Here is a 19,214-nt window from a genome sequence, read left to right on the forward strand (position 1 = left end):
CAAAGCTGACCCAGGCAGCACTTTCTTCCAGCAGAAGGACCTTATGCTGCTCTTCCCTGGGTCACATCTCCAGCCACAGCTGCTGTCTACATCCCTGTGGAAAGCCCACGAGCCAGGCTGAGTGCTGACCCCAGCAGCAGCAGAGTCCCTGCCCCAGCACACAGCACCCAGGGGTGCAGGGACGGGGTCGGGGCCACCACCAATTTTTACCACTACCTTCTGCTGCCGTAGCACCCTTGGCGCAGTAGTAGGTGGCTGTGTCACCGTCCCTGAGGCTGTTCATCTGCAGCGTCACCGTGCTCTGGGAGTTGTCCCTGGAGATGCTGAACCGGCCCTTGACTGACGGTGCGTAGCCTGCCCAACCACCATTGTAGATAATAGCTGCGATGTTTTCAAGCCCCTTCCCGGGTGCCTGGCGAGCCCAAACCATGGGGAAGCTGCTGACGGTGAAGCCAGAGGACTTGCAGAGGAGGCGCAGGGACCCCCTGTGTGTCTGGAGGCCCCTCTGGACCCGCGACGTACTCGAGCCCCTTCCTGGGCTCCTGGCGCACCCACTCCATACCCTTGGTGCTGAAGTCAAAGCCAGAGCCCTTGCAGAGGAGGCGCAGGGACCCCCCGGGTGTCTGGAGGCCCCTCCAGGCTCCACCAGTGTCACGGCCGCCCGCAGCCCTGGGGAAGGAGGAAGGACACCAGTGAGTCACCCGCTCCCAACATCATCATCATCATCATCATCATCATCATCATCATCATCATCATCATCATCAATCTCCATTGCCACGTCCTCACCACCCCCTGGTTACCTGGGAGGGCAACGAGGAAGAAGATGATGAGGGAGGCGCAGCGGGTGCCCATGGTTACGGGTGGTGGGTTTGAGGAGGGGGTTATGGTGCCAGGACGGGGACAAGGGGTTCTTATACAGCAGAGGGGTTGGGAGTGATTTCCAGATTGAGGCGTTGCAGGTGAGAGGAGGAGGGGGCCTCGTTAAAAACACCACCTGTGGGTGTCAGATCACTAATGAGCACACCCATAGGGTGGTTTGTTTTGACTTTATTAATTAGTTCTCCAGGGAATGAGGCTCCAGGGGTCTAGGTTTGGGTTGGGGTTTGGGGAAAACACAGCCGAGCCATGAGGGTAACGATCCAAGGACCCAGCCATGACCATTCCACTCCAACCCTGAACTGGTCACACCAACCTTTTGCCCTTGGAGCGACACGTCGCCTACCTTTGCCGTCCAGCCCCCAGCTTGGCCTCCTCCAGCTCTGTCCCAGTTCTGGGTCGCTGGGTGCTGGGAGAGAACAGGGGCTGCAGCAAAGGGCTGCTGCAGGGAGCAGCCAGAAGCTCTCTGCAGCCCCACAGAGCAACATCGGCCAGTTCAAGGCCGGAGTTGCTGCTGACCAAGGCCGAGCCCATCAGCGATGGTCACAGCGCCTCTGGGAATCACATTTAGAGGGAAAACCCCCCCAAGCAGCCACTTTGTGCACGAAGAGAAGGGGGTGAGAAGGTCTGAGGAGCCATATGGACACCAAGGCCAGGGAAGTAGGTGGAGGGGGGGGGGAGCATGGGGCCCTACAGGTTACCAGAGAGAGAGATTCCCCTGCAGCCCGTGGAGAAGCCCATGGTGCAGCGGGTGTCCCCTCGCAGCCCATGGATAAGGACGGGGAGCAGAGACCATCTACAGCCTGTGCAGAGACCGACCCAGCCCGCAGCAGGTTTGCTGGGGACTTGTGACTCTGGGAGGGACCAGGCTGGAGCAGTCTGGGCCCCAAGGTCAGAACCCCATGGAAGGAGCCGCGCTGAGGCCCGTGGTGAGGAGATGACTCCCTGACAGAGAGGACTCAGGCTGCAGAAGTTGGTGGAGGTCTGTCTGCCGTGGGTGGGACCCCACGGTGCCGCAGGGGAAGGGGGTGCAGAATTCCCCCCCCTCCAGCTTAGAAGGAACAGATGTTGGGAGGAACGGACTGGAATCCCATTCCCCCAGTCCCTGCCCTTCCCTGTGCCACGACGGGGGGAAGAAGGGGGTAAAGTCATGGCTAAAGTGCAGTCTGCTAAGGAGGGAGGGGTGGGGGGAAGGTGCTTTAAGACATGGCCACACTTCTCATCACCTGACTCTGGTGTCACTGGGAGTGTAGTTGTAGTGTAATAAATCCCTTTTCTTTCCTTTATTTTGTGCTGAGTCTGTTTTGCTCGTTGCACTAATTGCAGAGTGATCCCTCTGTCCTGAGCTTGGATCCTGACCCTCCTGATAGCTGTTTGCTCCCTTTTCGGCTGAAAAGGGGTGTGAGCAAGCAGCTTGCCGGGCATTTGGCCTCCCTCCCCTCTTTACCTACCTCGTTATACAAATCACCTCCCACCCCTCCGCCCTATAAGAACCCTCCGACCCTGTCGTGGCGCCATCACCCCCTTCCCCAAACCCACCCTCATTTTGCTCAAAATTTTCCCCTTCCTGTCAGAATTCAGTCATATCTCCCCACAAATTCCCTCATTTCCCCACAAAATTACCTAATTGCCCCAAATTTGCCCATTTTCTCACTGAAATCCCCTCATTTTCCTCACAAAGCTCCATAATTTCTGGCAAAATTCCCTAATTCCCCCATTTCCCCTGAAATTCCCTCACTCCACCCAAATTTTCCCACTTTTCCCTATAAAATCCCCTCCCCCCTCCCAATACCATTTTTTCCCCAAATGCCCATGATTTCTCCCTAACATGGAGGGGGGAGACACAGGGCAAAGCTCAATTCTGGCCTCGGTGATGAGGTCATAATTAATTAAAAGGAAAAGAAGGTATCAAGCACAGCTGGCAGTTAATTAATTAATTGGGGTAAACGTGTGATCATGCCTTACAATTAATTAATGGCAAATAAGCGATCAATGTAGAGGCTTTCATTAATTAATTGGGGTGAAGAAGTGATCAGGCAGAGCTTGCAATTAATTAATTAAAGGCAAGTGATCGAGGCACTGCAGAGCTTGCAATTAATTAATTTGTGGCAAAGAAGCAATCCAGGTAGAGCTGGTGATTAATTAATTGAGGGTAAAGAAGCGATCAGGGCTTGTAATTAACTAAGGGCACAGAAGTGATCAGGGTTCACCATACCACCCTCGCTTAATTAATTGATTAATTTGCCCATTGTCGAGCTCTCTGGGGCACCTGGAATTAATTAATTAATTGGTTGTTTGGCCAAATGGCCGCTTCCCCAGAGAGATACCGCCCTTCATTAATGAATGAATTCATTAATTGTTCTGGCCGTACACCTGATCGCCGGCTTCCCAAAGTACCCCTCTAATTAATTATTGACTGATTGGTTTTTGGCTGCACAGCTGCTGTGGGTTCCCTGGGGTAAATCTCAGGTCTGTTAATTAACTAATTAATTAATTAATTAATTACCAAAATGGATTCCCTGGAGACACACACACACAAACTGGGTGCTCTCATTAGCATTCCGACACTCAAGGCGAGGTAAGGAGCCCCAATCTCCCTCCCCATCAGCCCGGCCTCATTATGCAAATCTGCCCCCACACCTCTGACCCATAAGAACCCCCGACCCCGTCATGGCGCCATCACCCCCCTCCCCAAACCCACCACCCATCACCATGGGCACCCGCTGGGCCTCCCCCATCCTCCTCTTCCTCGTTGCCCTCCCAGGTAACGAGAGGGTGGTGAGGACGTGGCGATGGAGATGATGATGATGATGATGATGTTGGGAGCAGGCGACTCACTGTTGTCCTTCCTCCTTCCCCAGGGCTGCGGGCGGTCGTGACACTGGTGGAGTCCGGAGGGGCCTCCAGACACCCGGGGGGTCCCTGCGCCTCCTCTGCAAGGGCTCTGGCTTCACCTTTGGCAGCAGCGGAATGTACTGGGTGCGCCAGGTGCCCAGGAGGGGGCTGGAATACATCGGGAGTATTAATGAGGATGGTAGTGGCTCATGGTACGCATCCTCGGTCCAGGGCCGGTTCAGCATCTCCAGGGACAACTCCCAGAGCACGGTGACGCTGCAGATGAACAGCCTCAGGGATGGTGACACGGCCACCTACTACTGTGCCAGAGCTGCTACTGCATCTGATAGTAGTTATCACATTGGTGGTGGCCCCGACCCCATCCCTGCACCCTGGGGGCTGTGTGCTGGGGCAGGGACTCTGCTGCTGCTGGGGTCAGCACTCGTGGGCTTTCCACAGGGATGTAGACAGCAGCTGTGGCTGGAGATGTGACCCAGGCTAGAGCAGCATAAGGTCCTTCTGCTGGAAGAAAGTGCTGCCTGGGTCAGCTTTGCTCCCAGCTCCAGCTGATCCCTGAGAGAAGGAACTTTGAGGAACAACATCAAGGAAGCTTTTTCCTGCCAGGCAGAGTCTTTGCTTTGACTTTTCCTCTCCTGTGGGCTGTGCTGACTGTGGGAGATGAGAACTTAGTTCTCCCCTCTAGAATGTCCACATCAGAGCATCTCCTGAGCCCTGCACACACAGAGGTTCCCTGGGGCAGTGCCCTGATGCCAGGAGGGCTCTGCAGAGCAGAGCTGAGCACAGGGCAGGTTGGATGAGGTCTGTGAGCACAGAGCAGGAGGTGAGATGGGCAGAGAGAAGCAGCTGCAGGGAGAGCTCCAGGCAGCAGAGACATTGTCAGGGAGGGAGAAGGAGCTGCTCCCAGCAGTGCCCTGGCAGTGGGGATTTGGTACCTCCTGACAGCCCCGCAGTGCTGATATGATGAGGACATTCCATTGGATGTTTTTTTTCCCAAAACTCGATCACTTTGGCCAAAACATGACTGTGGTGCCCACCAACCCCTTGAGCCCTGTGCCCAACCCTTGGCCATTGTCCTCCAGCTTTGACTGTTTCCTTCAAATCTCAACTCTATTCACCCCAACCCTCAACTGGTCAGCCCAACACTCGGCCCTTTGAGAAACGTCTTGCCTGGCTTGGCCATTCTCCCCCCAGCTTGAGCTGCTTCAGGCCAAGCACTGACTGTGTTAGGCTCCATGTGGCCAATGGCAAGGGGTTGGGGAAAGGGCTTCAAGGGTTGGTGGGCACCACAGGAAGAGTTTGAATATAACTGGTCAGGATTTGGGCTGAAAATATGGAAAGTTGGGTAAAAAACTGTTAGTGATAAGCGTAAATTGTTCTTCAGGCAGATGGGTACATGGGGACAGGGTTTGGGCCACCAATACTACAAGCACCACCACTATAAGCACGTTTGGCACAGTAGTAGGTGGCCGTGTCACTGTCCCTGAGGCTGTTCATCTGCAGCCTCACCGTGCTCTGGGAGTTGTCCCTGGAGATGCTGAACCAGCCCTTGACTGACAGAGCGTAGTCTACCGTTGCTCCAAATAGCTGCGACCCACTCCAGCCCCTTCCCAGGAGCCTGGTGAGCCCAAACCATGGCATAGCTGCTGATGGTGAAGCCAGAGCCCTTGCAGAGGAGGTGCAGGGACCCCCCGGGTGTCTGGAGGCCCCTCCGGACTCCACCAGCGTCACGGCCGCCCGCAGCCCTGGGGAAGGAGGAAGGACACCAGTGAGTCGCCCGCTCCCACCATCATCATCATCATCATCATCATCATCATCATCATCATCATCATCATCATATTCATCATCATCATCATCATCTCCATCGCCATGTCCTCACCACACTCGCGTTACCTGGGAGGGCGATGAGGAAGAGGAGGATGGGGGAGGCCCAGCGGGTGCCCATGGGGATGGGTGGCGGGTTTGGGGAGGGGGGTGATGGCGCCATGAGGGATCGGGGGGTTCTTATGGGGTGGAGGGTTGGGTGGTGATTTGCATAACGAGGCTCGGCGGCTGAGATGAGGGGAGGGGGGCCTTGTTAGCTCCTGCCCTGGGAAGGTGAAATTTTGGGTCAAAAATGACCAAAATCTGTCCCGGTGAGATGATGGTGACGAGGACTTACCGGAGGAGACGGTGACAACAATCCAGGTGCCCCACGATTCAATATAACCAGTTGTCCTGGTTTTGGTCAGGATGGAGTTAATTTCATTTGCAGCAGCGGATGGGATGCTGTGTTTGGGAGTTACAATGGGAATAGTGCTGATAACACCCTGATGTTGTTAATTACTGCCAGTCAAGGACTTTCTCAGCTCTTCATGAGACAGGAGGGGCGAAGCCAGGACAGGTGACCGAGCTGACCAAAGAGAGTATTCCAGCCAGTTACGTCCTGCCCAGGATGTCGGGGGGTGACGGGAGGAAGGCCTGGGGTGGCTCTGGGACGCGCGGTTCTTGGGGGGACGGTCGGGTTCTGGGACGGCTCTGGGTGGCACAGCCTGAGCTGTGGGTTTGGTGAGAAACTGCATTGGGGATCAACAGCTTCATGTATTTCTGCTCTAAAGTCCTGTCAGCATTGTTATATTGTATCTTTCTGTTATCTTAGTAAAGTGTCCTTATCCCAACCCACAGGCCTCTTAATTTCTTGATTTTGGGGTTATTTGCCCCTTTCTCTTCCTTTTTCCCTTCTCTTACTTCTCACCACCCCCCCACCCCCCCACCCCCCCACCCCCCCCCCCTTCCCTTTTCCCTGCTCTTTTCCTTTAAGCAGCAGGCAGCTGCGTGGATCTCGGCAGCCGGGGTGAAACCACGACAGAATCATAGTAGTATTCCTGGTCGTATTGATAATTGGGGCACCGGAGCCGTCGTCACCGTCTCCTCCGGTAAGTCCTTGTCACCATCATCAACCCAGGACCAATTTTGACCTTTTTAGCCCCAAAATTTCACCATCCCAGGGCAGGGTCGGGTGGGGGAGGTGACAAGAGTCGACCCCCCATTCCTAAATTCCACCCCCGAGGCCGTCGTTGGGTCAAAATTTGGGGTTTTTGGGGGGAGGGGGAAATTCCATTTTGAGGTGAGAAATTTGATTTTTGGAGAGAATTTGGGGAATGTTGGTGAATTTTGGGGGGTCTTAGTTAGGGTGGTTTTAGAGTGTCGTGCAGTCAGACTTGCTCAACTCTTCACTGCTTTTGCCACAAACCCCAGCTTATCACCCCAAACCTTGACCCCTGGAGCCACGGCAAAGGCTGGGCCCAGACTTGCTCCCCTTGAAGGACAAGCACACGGACATGGAGGGTGATGGTGGTGGGAGTGGGCGACTCACTGGTGTCCTTCCTCCTTCCCCAGGGCTGCAGGCGGCCGTGACGCTGGTGGAGTCCGGAGGGGCCTCCAGACACCCGGGGGGTCCCTGCGCCTCCTCTGCAAGGGCTCTGGCTTTGACTTCAGCAGCACCTTCATGGGATGGGTGCGCCAGGAGCCCGGAAAGGGGCTGGAGTTCATCGCAAGTGTTGACATCTTTGGTATCAGAACAGCCTATGGGTCGTCAGTCCAGGGGCGCTTCACCATCTCCAGGGACAACTCCCAGAGCACGGTGATGCTGCAGATGAACAGCCTCAGGGACAGTGACACGGCCACCTACTACTGCGCCAAATCAACTGCTCGTAGTGCTGCTAATTATGCTGAAGGTGGCCACGAGCCTGTCACTGTGTACCCTGGATAACAATATTTGCTCCAAAATTGATTTTTTTGACCCAACATTATTATTTTTGCCCTAAACATTGACCACTTTGGTTCAAACCCTGCCTGTGGTGCCTACCAACCCCTTGAGGCCTTTGCCCAACCCTTGCCCATTGGCCTCCAGCTTTCCCCAGCCCCATTCAGATGTGACCGTTCCACCCAATGCACAAATGGTCACCCCAACTCTCAACTGGTCACCCCAACCCTCGGCCCTTGGGCACTGTCACAGCCAGTTGATGAGAGCTGAGACTGAGGAGAAAGGGGTGAGGGAGGGAGAAGTTCGAGGCCGAGGGGTCAGGCAAATGGGTCAGGGGACTCAGGCCACAAGGTCACGGGGTTGACCAAGAACAGTCATTATTTGGGCGAAAACCACTCAAAGGTGGGTCAGAAAAGGCTGATAAAGGGCCAGAATTGTTCCCAGGGAAGTGGAGACACAGTGATGGGGTTGGGCCCACCAGGATTAGAAGCTTCAGCAGTATCAACGCGCTTCACACAGTAATAGGTGGCTGTGTCACCGTCCCTGAGGCTGCTCATCTGCAGCGTCACCGTGCTCTGGGAGTTTGTGGCAGACACATGGCAAAAGTAATTAAGAAATACATTAATTAATTAATTATAGGGTGTCTCCCTCCACTTAATCAATTAATTAATTTCCCTGGTGGCAAAATGTTCAAATTGATTAATTACACATGTGTGTGTCTTCAGGGAGTCCATTGGGCTAATTAATTAATTAATTAACAAAACTGAGAGTTCCCCCAGGGTAACGACGGGGTGGTGAGGATGTGGCAATGGAGATGATGGTGATGATGATGATGGTGGGAGCGGGCGACTCACTGGTGTCCTTCCTCCTTCCCCAGAGCTGCGGGCGGCCGTGACACTGGTGGAGTCCGGAGGGGCCTCCAGACACCCGGGGGGTCCCTGCGCCTCCTCTGCCAGGGCCCTGGCTTCACCTTCAGCAGCTTCCCCATGGCATGGGTTCGCCAGGAGCATGGGAAGACCCTTGTGTGGGTCGCAAGTATTAACAGCGGTGGGAGCACATGGTACTTGTCATCAGTCCAGGGCCGGTTCAGCATCTCCAGGGACAACTCCCAGAGCACGGTGACGCTGCAGATGAACAGCCTCAGGGATGACGACACGGCCACCTACTACTGCGCCAGAGAAGCTGGTGCTGCTGGTTATGGTAGTGGTGGCCCCGACCCCGTCACAGTTTCCCCACCTCCCTGGAGAACAAGTCTGCCGCATTCTCAACCTATTTTGACCCAACTTGGAGTGTTTCTGGCTCAAATCTCCAACAGTTCCTTCAGAACCCAACTGTGGGGCCTACCGACCCCTTGAAGCCTTTGCCCAACCCTTGGCCATTGGCCTCCAGCTGTGACCGTTTCCCTCCAACCTCAATGATCTTCACCCCAACACTCAACTGGTCACCCCATCCCCTCGTCACTTGGGCCCCTGTCCCAGGCCGGGTGCTGAGGGCTGAGGCTGAGGAGAACCGGGCGCCATTTGCCAGGGAGGCAGAACATGGAGGCTGAGGGGTGGGGGGAACAGGCTCAGGGGTCTCAGGCCACACGCTTGAGGCCCAAACCACACCAATTACCACCAGCACCATAAGCATATTTGGCGCAGTAGTAGGTGGCCGTGTCACCGTCCCTGAGGCTGTTCATCTGCAGCGTCACCGTGCTCTGGGAGTTGTCCCTGGAGATGCTGAACTGGCCCTGGACTGATGGCGCGTATTCTGTGTAACCATCAGTTCTGGTAATACCTGCGATGAATTCCAGCCCCTTCCCGGGCGCCTGGCGCACCCAGTTCATGCCGTAGCTGCTGAGGGTGAAGCCAGAGCCCGTGCAGAGGAGGATCAGGGACCCCCCGGGTGTCTGGAGGCCCCTCCGGACTCCACCAGCGTCATGGCTGGAAAAGATAGGGGGTTTAGGAGAAATATGAGGGAATTTGGAGGGAAATCAAGAAATTTTGGAGGAAAACTAGAGAATTTTGGGGAAAATTAAGGAATTTTGGAGGAAAATGAGGGAATTATGGGAAAAAAATTGAGAGAATTTGGGGGTAAATTAGGGGTGAGGCTGGTGGAGTACGGAGGGGCCTCCAGAAACCCAGACGGACCCTGACCCTTGTCTGCAAGGGCTCTGGCTACACCTTCAGCAGCACCGACATTGTTTGGGCACGTCAGGTGCCTGGGAAGTGTCTGGAGTACATTGTGAGAATTAGAAGCGATGGTAGTTACACCAGCTACGCATCCTCAGTCAAGGGCAGTGACCGGGTGACTCAGTGGGTCAAAACCAGTTGATGTTGGAGCTCAAAATTTTTCTCCAGGGATGTGGGGACACAGGGAAGGGGTCGGGGTCACCAACATTCTGAAGACCACCACTACGAGACTGTTTGGCACAGTAGTAGGTGGCCGTGTCACCGTCCCTGAGGCTGTTCATCTGCAGCGTCACCGTGCTCTGGGAGTTGTCCCTGGAGATGCTGAACCGGCCCTTGACTGATGGGGCATAGTAGGTGTCAGCACCAGTGGGGTAAATAGTTGCAACCCACTCCAGCCCCTTCCCGGGCGCCTGGCGCACCCAGTCTATGTAGGCGCTGCTGAAGGTGAAGCCAGAGCCCTTGCAGAGGAGGCGCAGGGACCCCCCAGGTGTCTGGAGGACCCTCCAGACTCCACCAGCATTACGGCCGCCCGCAGCCCTGGGGAAGGAGGAAGGACACCAGTGAGTCGCCCGCTCCCACCACCACCATCATCATCATCATCATCATCATCATCATCATCATCATCATCATCATCATCATCATCATCATCATCATCATCATCATCATCATCATCAATCATCATCTCCATCGCCACGTCCTCACCACCCCCTCGTTACCTGGGAGGGCGACGAGGAAGAGGAGGATGGGGGAGGCCCAGTGGGTGCCCGTGGTGATGGGTGGTGGGTTTGGGGAGGGGGTTATGACGCCATGACCGGGTCAGGGAGTTCCTTTTGGGTGGGAGGTGATTTGCATAACGAGGTGGGGCAGGAGAGAGGGGGGTGGGCTTGTTACCTCCCCCTGGGTATCGGATCACTAAGGAGCTGTTGCAGTTTGGTGTGGCTGTGCTGCTGAGGTGGCTTTTGCCAGCAGCAGCTACAGCTCTCTGCAAGCCCCAGACAGTGAACATCAGCCAGTTCAAGGTCTAATTGCTGCTGAGCAGGGCTGAGCCAATGGGAGATGGTCACAGCGCCTCTGGGAATCACAATTAGGAGGAGAAACCCTGCAGGTAGGAGCATTTTACCCCCGAGAAGGGAGTGAGAGGATGTAACGAGCTGCACAGACACCACAGCCAGGCCTGAAGGAGAGGAGGGGGGGAGGAATGAGGTGCCAGAGAGAGAGATTCCCCTGCAGCCCGTGGAGAAGCCCATGGTGCAGCGGGTGTCCCCTCGCAGCCCATGGAAAAGGACGGGGAGCAGAGACCATCTACAGCCTGTGCAGAGACCGACCCACCCCGCAGCAGAGTGGGAGAGCGGCTTTGGTGGGCGTCTGGCCTCCAGCCAGGGCCAAACCACCACCTACGGCTACGGCCGTGGCCCTCAGGGGGAGAAAGTCTGGGCCAGGCCTTGGACATGGCTCCAGTGAGCGAGGGTTGGGGTGACCAGTTGAGGTTTTGGGGTGAAGACCGTTGTAGTTGGAGAGAAACTGTCAAAGCTGGAGGCCAATGGCCAAGGGTTGGGCAAAGGGCTCAAGGGGCTTGAGGGCACCACAGGCAGGTTTGAACAAAAGTTGGAAACAATGTGAGCCAAAAACATTCAAAGATGGGTCAGAAAAGGCTCATAAGAGGACAAGGGTGTTCTCCATGGAGGTGGGGAACCGGGGACGGGGTCGGGGTCACCAGCATTGAAATCACCACCAGCACCATAAGCAGCTCTGGCACAGTAGTAGGTGGCCGTGTCACCGTCCCTGAGGCTGTTCATCTGCAGCGTCACCGTGCTCTGGGAGTCGTCCCTGGAGATGCTGAACCGGCCCTGGACCGATGCCACATAGTCTGTCCAACCACCACCGCTGTTAATCTGTGCAACGTACTCCAGCCCCTTCCCAGGCGCCTGGCGCATCCATCCCATTTGCACGCTGCCAAAGGTGAAGCCAGAGCCCTTGGAGAGGAGGCGCAGGGACCCCCTGGGTGTCTGGAGACCCCTCCGGACTCCACCAGCGTCACGGCCGCCCGCAGCCCTGGGGAAAGAGGAAGGACACCAGTGAGTCGCCCGCTCCCACCACCACCATCATCATCATCATCATCATCATCATCATCATCATCATCATCATCATCTCCATCTCCACGTCCTCACCACCCCCTTGTTACCTGGGAGGTCCACGAGGAAGAGGTGGATGGTTGAGGCCCAGTGGGTGCCCATTGTGATGGGTGGTGGGTTTGGGGAGGGGGATATTGGAACCACAACAGGGTCGGGGGATTCTTATAGGGTGGAGGGGTGAGGGGTGATTTGCATAACGAGGTGGGGATGGTTGAGGTGGCTCGTTACCTCCCACGGGATGTCGGATCACTAATGAGCACACCCAATTGGTTTGGTTTGACTTAATTAAATAGTTCTCCAGGGAATGAGGGTAGGGGGAAAATTAATAAAGAAATTAATTAATTTCTTTAACTAATTAATAACTTAATGAATTACAAGGGTTTGGCCTGAGGTGGGTGGTTGAAACAAGGAGTTAATCAATCATAAAATTTATGGGGAAGTTGTGCAGGTTAATTAAGTATTTATGGGGACAGATATGGAGGAAAGAAATCAAGAAATAAGTTAATTAAGTCATAAAAGTGTGTATCCAGGGAGCCCATGTTAGATACATGGCAAAAGTAATTAAGAAATCAGGTAATTATATAATTAAAGGGGATGTATACAGCGTCCATGGCAGACAAACAGTGAAAGTAATGTAGAAATCAGTTAATTATTTAATTACATGGTGTCTCTGGATAACCCATGGAAGGTGCACAGTGAAAGCAATTAAGATATCAGTTAATGAAGCAATTAAAGGGGGTCTGCACAGAGCCCCAGGCAGATGCCCAGCAAAAGTGCCTCTGCAGGGGCCCTGCTGGGCTTGTTGTTTGTACCCAGAGAAGGCCCAGTGGGGGATGGGAAGGGTGGAGGACGCCTGGGGCACAGTGACCATGAGCTGAGAGAATTCTCAGTGCTGGGAGAAGGCAGGAAGGGAGAGAGCAGAACAGGCACCTCAGGCTGCCCTAGGGCTGCCTTTGGGCTGCTCAGCCAGCTGCTGGAGAAGATGCCAGGGGAGGCAGCCCTTGAGGGCAAAGGAGCCCAGGAGGGGTGGATGCTGCTCCAGAAGGAAATCTTGGCGGCACAAGAACAGGCTGTCCCAGGCTGTGGGGAGAGGAGTGGGCCAGGAAGGAAGCCAGCTTGGCTGAGGAGAGAGATGCAGGAAGTCGCCTCCACGTCCGTGTCCTCATCCTTCAACAGGATCAAGTCTGGGCTACAGATGAGCAGCCCATTTCCAAGGGAATCCCCAACTCCCCAGGGTCTTTGATGGTGGGATCAAGAGTTGACCCAGCTGACCCATCTCTTGGCCACTGGCCTCCAGCTTTGACCAGTCCTCCTAACCTCAACACTTTTCCCTGCAAAACTCAGCCGATGAGCCAGTCCTTCAACTGGTCACCCCAAATCTCAACTGTTCACCCCAAACAACATCTAGTGACCCCAACCCACGGCCATTGGAGCGACGCCTTGCCCGGCTTTGCCATTCTGCCCCCAGCTTGGGCAGATTCAGGCCAAGAGCTGACCATGTTTGGCTCCATGTGGCCAATGGCCAAGGGCTGGGCAAAGGGATCAAGGTGTTGCTGGGCACCACAGGCAGGTTCTGAACAACAGTGGGTGAGATTTGAGCTGAAAATATCTTTTTTTTTTTTTGGAAAAAAGTGTTGATAATGGGCCAGAACTGTTCTCCAGGGAGGTGGGGACATGGTGATGGGGTCAGACACACCAGCACCAGTAACAGCACGATGAAAAAAACCACCAGCAGGAGCTCTGGCGCAGTAGTAGGTGGCCGTGTCACCGTCCCTGAGGCTGTTCATCTGCAGCGTCACCGTGCTCTGGGAGTCGTCCCTGGAGATGCTGAACCGGCCCTGGACCGATGGCGCGTAGTCTGTCCAACTATCACCAAAGTTGATCTGCGCAACGTACTCCAGCCCCTTCCCAGGCACCTGGCGCACCCACAACATGTTGTAGTTCCTGAAATCAAAGCCAGAGCCCTTGCAGAGGAGGCGCAGGGACCCCCCGGGTGTCTGGAGGCCCCTCCGGACTCAACCAGCGTCACGGCCGCCTGCAGCCCTGGGGAAGGAGGAAGGACACCAGTGAGTCGCCCGCTCCCACCACCATCATCATCACCATCATCATCATCATCTCCTTTGCCACGTCCTCACCACCCCCTCGTTACCTGGGAGGGCGACAAGGAAGAGGAGGATGGGGGAGGCCCAGCGGGTGCCCATGGGGATGGGTGGTGGGTTTGGGGAGGGGGGTGATGGCGCCATATAAGGGACAGGGGGTTCATATAGGTTGGAGGGGTGGGGGGTGATTTGCATATTGAGGCCGGGTAGATGGGGAGGGAGGTTGGGGCTCATTACCTCGCCTTGGTAATCGCCTCACATTGTGTCATGGGGAGGGGCAGGGACTGGGGAATGGGGTTCCAGTCAGTTCCTCCCAACTTCTTTTCCTTCTTAGCTGGAGGGGGGGAATTCTGCACCCCCTTCCCCTGCGGCACCGTGGGGTCCCACCCACGGCAGACAGACCTCCACCAACTTCTGCAGCCTAAGTCCTCTCTGTCAGGGAGTCATCTCCTCACCACGGGCCTCAGCGCGGCTCCTTCCATGGGGTGCTGACCTTGGGGCCCAGACTGCTCCAGCCTGGTCCCCCCCAGAGTCACAAGTCCCCAGCAAACCTGCTGCGGGCTGGGTCGGTCTCTGCACAGGCTGTAGATGGTCTCTGCTCCCCGTCCTTATCCATGGGCTGCGAGGGGACACCCGCTGCACCGTGGGCTTCTCCACGGGCTGCAGGGGAATCTCTCTCTCTGGTAACCTGTAGGGCCACATTCTTCCCCACCCACCTTCTTGTTCCCAGGCCTTGGTGTCCATATGGCTCCTCACACCTCCTCACCGCCTTCTCTGGGGCACAAAGCGGCTGCTTGGAGGTTGTTCCCCCCTAAATGTGGTTCCCAGAGGTGCTGTGACCATCGCTGATGGGCTCGGCCTTGGTCAGCAGCGACTCCGGCCTTGAACCGGCTGATGTTGCTCTGTGGGGCTGCAGAGAGCTTCTGGCTGCTCCCTGCAGCAGCCCTTTGCTGCAGCCCCTGTTCTCTCCCAGCACCCAGCGACCCAGAACTGGGACAGAGCTGGAGGAGGCCGAGCTGGGGCACGATGGCAAAGCCTTGAGTGACGTGTCACTACAAGGGCCAAGGGTTGGGGTGACCAGTTGAGGGTTTGGGTAACCAATTGAAAGTTGTGGTGACCAGTCTCAACTGGGCCCCAGGGATGGGGTGATCAGTGGATGTTTGGGGTGAAAAGGGTTGAGGTTGGAGGGAACTGGTCAAAGCTGGAGGCCAGTGGCCAAGAGATGGGTCAACTGTGTCAACTCTTTATCCAACCATCAAAGACCCCGGGGCGTTGGGGGTTCCCAGGAAGGGGCTGGAGATGGTTGTGATGCCTGATACGCATCATCAGTGAACGACGATGACACGGCCACCTACTACTGTGCGAGAGATGGTGGTGGTGGTGGTGATGGTGGTCACCACCCCATTGCCATGTCCCCACCTCCCAGTATCTCCTGGGTGTCCTGGCACACAGATCCAGGTCTCGTTCCAAGCACAAACCCCAAAACCTTTGGAATTTCACCCAAATTCTTCCCGGAATCCTGGCTGTGACTGATCCGGCTTCACCTCCAGTTGCTCCAGGAAGTTCTCCATGCCCGAGGAACCAGGAATTCCCTCAAATCCTCATATCTTCCCCAAAATCCTCACTTTTCTTCCAAAATTCGCATGTTTTCCCAAGATTCTTGCTTATTGCCCCCAAAATTCCAGCTTTTTCCCTAAACGCACACCCTGTATTTCAAAATCTTGGCTCAGAATCCAGAAACTTCAGTCTGCAGCCCCAAATTCCCACGTTTTCCCCCCAAATTCCCTCACATTCTCCCCTAAATTCCCTCATTTCCCCCAAATTCTCTCATATTCTACCAAAATTCCCTAATTTCCCCTTAATTCCTTCATATACCCCCCAATTCCCTTCATTTCCCTTCTAATTCTCTCATTTTTCTCAAAATTCCCTATTTCGCCCCCAAATTCTCTAATTTAATCCTATATTCCCTTGCATTCTTCCCACATTCCCTCATATTCCCCCTAAATTCCTTCATATTCCTCAAAAATTCCCTAATTTCCCCCAAATACCCTAATTTCTCAGGCAAATTCCCTAATTACCCCTAAATCCCCTCATTTCCCCCCAAATCCTCATATTATCTGCCCCAAATTCCCTAATTCCCCCAAACTTTCCACAATTTCCCCCAAATTCCCTCATTCTCCTCCAATTTGCCCACATTTCCCTATAAAATTCCATCTCCCCTCTTCCAATTCCCCCTTTTTCCCCAAATCACCCCGATTTCCCCCAAATCCTGGTTTGGTGACACAGGGCAGCGGTTGCTTCCCGACCAGGTGATGAAGTTGTAATTAATTAATTAAGAAGAAAGAAGGGATCAGAGCTAGTAATTAATTAATTAACTGGGGCTATCAGGGCTGGCAGTTAATTAATTAATTAACTGGGTTGAAGACATGATATGGGCTGGCAGTTAATCAATTAATTGGGGTAAAAGTATGATCAGAGCTTGCAATTAATCAATGAAGGGCAAATAAGTGATCAGGCAGAGCCACTGATTAAAGACAGATCACTTGCCACTGATTAAAGGCAAGTGATCAAGGCACTGCAGAGCTTGTCATTAATTAATTAGGGGCAAAGAAACGATCCAGATAGAGCTGGTAATTAATTAATTGAGGGTGAAGAAGTGATCAGAGCTTGTAATTAATTAATTCTGGGCACACAAGAGATCAGGACTTGCAATGTGTTAATTAAGGTTTCAGAAGTGATCAGGGCTCACCAGAGCACCCCAGCTTAACTAATTAACTCGCCCACCCATGAGCTCCCCAGAGACCTGGAATTAATTAATTAATTGGTTGTTTTGCTGAACGGCTGCTTCCCCAGAGAGATACCCCCCTTCGTTAATTAATGTATTCATTACTTGTTTTGGCTGTACATCTGGCTGCTGGCTTCCCAAGAGACCCCTGTAATTAATTAATTAACTGATTGTTTTTTGGCTGTACACCTGCTGCAGGTTCCCTGGGGGAAACTCTCAGGTCTGATAATTAATTAATTAATTAGCCTGACAGATTCTCCTGAGACACACAAACACACACACATATACTTGTGAATTATTTAATTAATTCCATCTGTTTCCTGCCAGAGGAATCATTTAATTATATAATTGACTAATTGTTTTTCTCCAGAGACCACCTGCAATTAATTAATTAACTGATTTATTAGTAATTTTTGACATGCATCTGTCATGGGCTCCCCACAGACCTCCAATAATTAATTAAATAACAGATTTCTTAATTACTTTCACTGTGTGTCTGCCATGGGCTCCCCAGACAACCCCTATAATTACTTAATTAACAGATTTGCTAATTACTTTTGCTGTGCATCTGCCGTGGGCTCTGTGGAGACCCCCTTTCATTGCTTAATTAACTAATTTCTTAATTGCTTTTGCCATGCACCTGCCATGGGCTCCCCAGAGACTCCATATAATTAATTAATTAACTGATTCTATAATTACTTTATCCGTGTGCCTGCTGTGAGCTTCCCTAGAGACCCCCTGAAAAGAATTAATTAATATATTTCTTAATTACTTTTCCTGTGCATCTGACATGGGCTCCCTAGAGACACCCTTTAATTAATTACTAACAGATTTCTTAATTGCTTTCACCGTGTGTCTGCTGTGGGCACCCTATAGACCCCCTTTAATTACTTAACTAACTTATTTCTTCATTACTTTTTGCCATGCCTCTCTCCATAATTAATTAATTAACCCACACAGCTGCAATGTCTTCCCTGGAGACCTTCTAATTAATTAATTAACTCCATTTTTTAACCAGACACCTGAGACCAAACCCCTGTAATTAATTGATTAACTAATTGATTCATTTTTCCCACGGCCTCATTCCCTGGAGAACTAATTAATCAAGTCCAACCAAACCCAGTGGGTGTGCTCGTTAGTGATCTGATACCCAGGGGGAGGTAACGAGCCCCCCCACTCCCCGCCCGCCTCGTTATGCAAATCACCCCCCACATCCCCACCCTATAAGAACCCCCGACCCCATCCTGGCGAAGGGCAGAGCTCAGCTCCAGCCCCGGTGATGAGGTTAGAATTCATTAATCAAGGGGAAAGAAGGGATCAAGCACAGCTGGTAATTAAATTAATTGTGGTATGGTAATTGTGGTAATCAATTAATTAGGCAGAGCTGGTAATTAATTGGGGTGAAGTAATCAGGGATTGTAATTAATTAATTAATTGGGGTGAAGAAGTGATCAGGCAGAGATCGTAATTAATTAATTAAAGGCAAGAGATGGAGGCACTGCAGACCTTGTGATTAATTAATTAGGGGCAAAGAAGCAATCCAGGTAGAGCTGGTAATTAATTGAGGATAAAGAAGCCATCAGGGCTTGCATTAATTAATTGGGGTAAGGTAGAGATCAGAGCTTGTAATTAATTAGTTGTATTTGAGAAGTGATCAGGGCTTGCAAGTAATTAATTAAAGGCACAGAATCAATCAGGAATCACCATAGGATCCGTGCTTAATTAATTACCTCACTCACCCACGAGCTCCCTGGGGGAGTTGGAATTAATTAATTATTTGGTAGTTTTGCCAAACAACCTCTTCCCCAGGGACACCCGTTAATTCATGAATTCATTACTTCTTTTGGCCATACACCTGGCCATGGGCATTCCCAGGGACAGAAATCCCTGTTAATTAATTAATTAATTGATTGCTTTTTGGAGGCAAACCTGTTGCGTGTTCCTCTGGGGGAACTCGAAGTTCTGTTAATTAATTTCTTAATTAATAAGACCGATGGACTCCCTGAAGTCACACATATCTGTAATTAATTAATTAATTTAGTTTGAACAGTTTCCCAACATGGAAATTAATTAATTAATTGATTAAGTGGAAGGTGACAACCGCTCCCACCATCATCATCATCATCATCATCATCATCATCTCCATCACCATGTCCTCACCACCCCCCGGGTGTCTGGAGGCCCCTCCGGACTCCACCAGCGTCATGGCCGCCCGCAGCCCTGGGGAAGGAGGAAGGACATCATCTGCAGCGTCACCGTGCTCTGGGAGTTGTCCCTGGAGATGCTGAACCGGCCCTGGACCGACGGCGCGTAGGCTGTGACACTACCAGCACTATTAATACTCCCGATGTACTCGAGCCCCTTCCTGGGTGCCTGGTGAGCCCAAACCATGGTGTAGCTGCTGAAGGTGACGAGGGGGTGGTGAGGACGTGGCGATGGAGATGATGATGATGATGATGATGATGATGATGATGATGATGATGATGATAATGATGGTGGGAGCGGGCGACTCACTGGTGTCCTTCCTCCTTCCTCAGGGCTGCGGGCGGC

Source organism: Gallinula chloropus (assembly GCF_964237585.1).
Source record: "Gallinula chloropus genome assembly, chromosome: 34".
Taxonomy (NCBI): Eukaryota; Metazoa; Chordata; class Aves; order Gruiformes; family Rallidae; genus Gallinula; species Gallinula chloropus.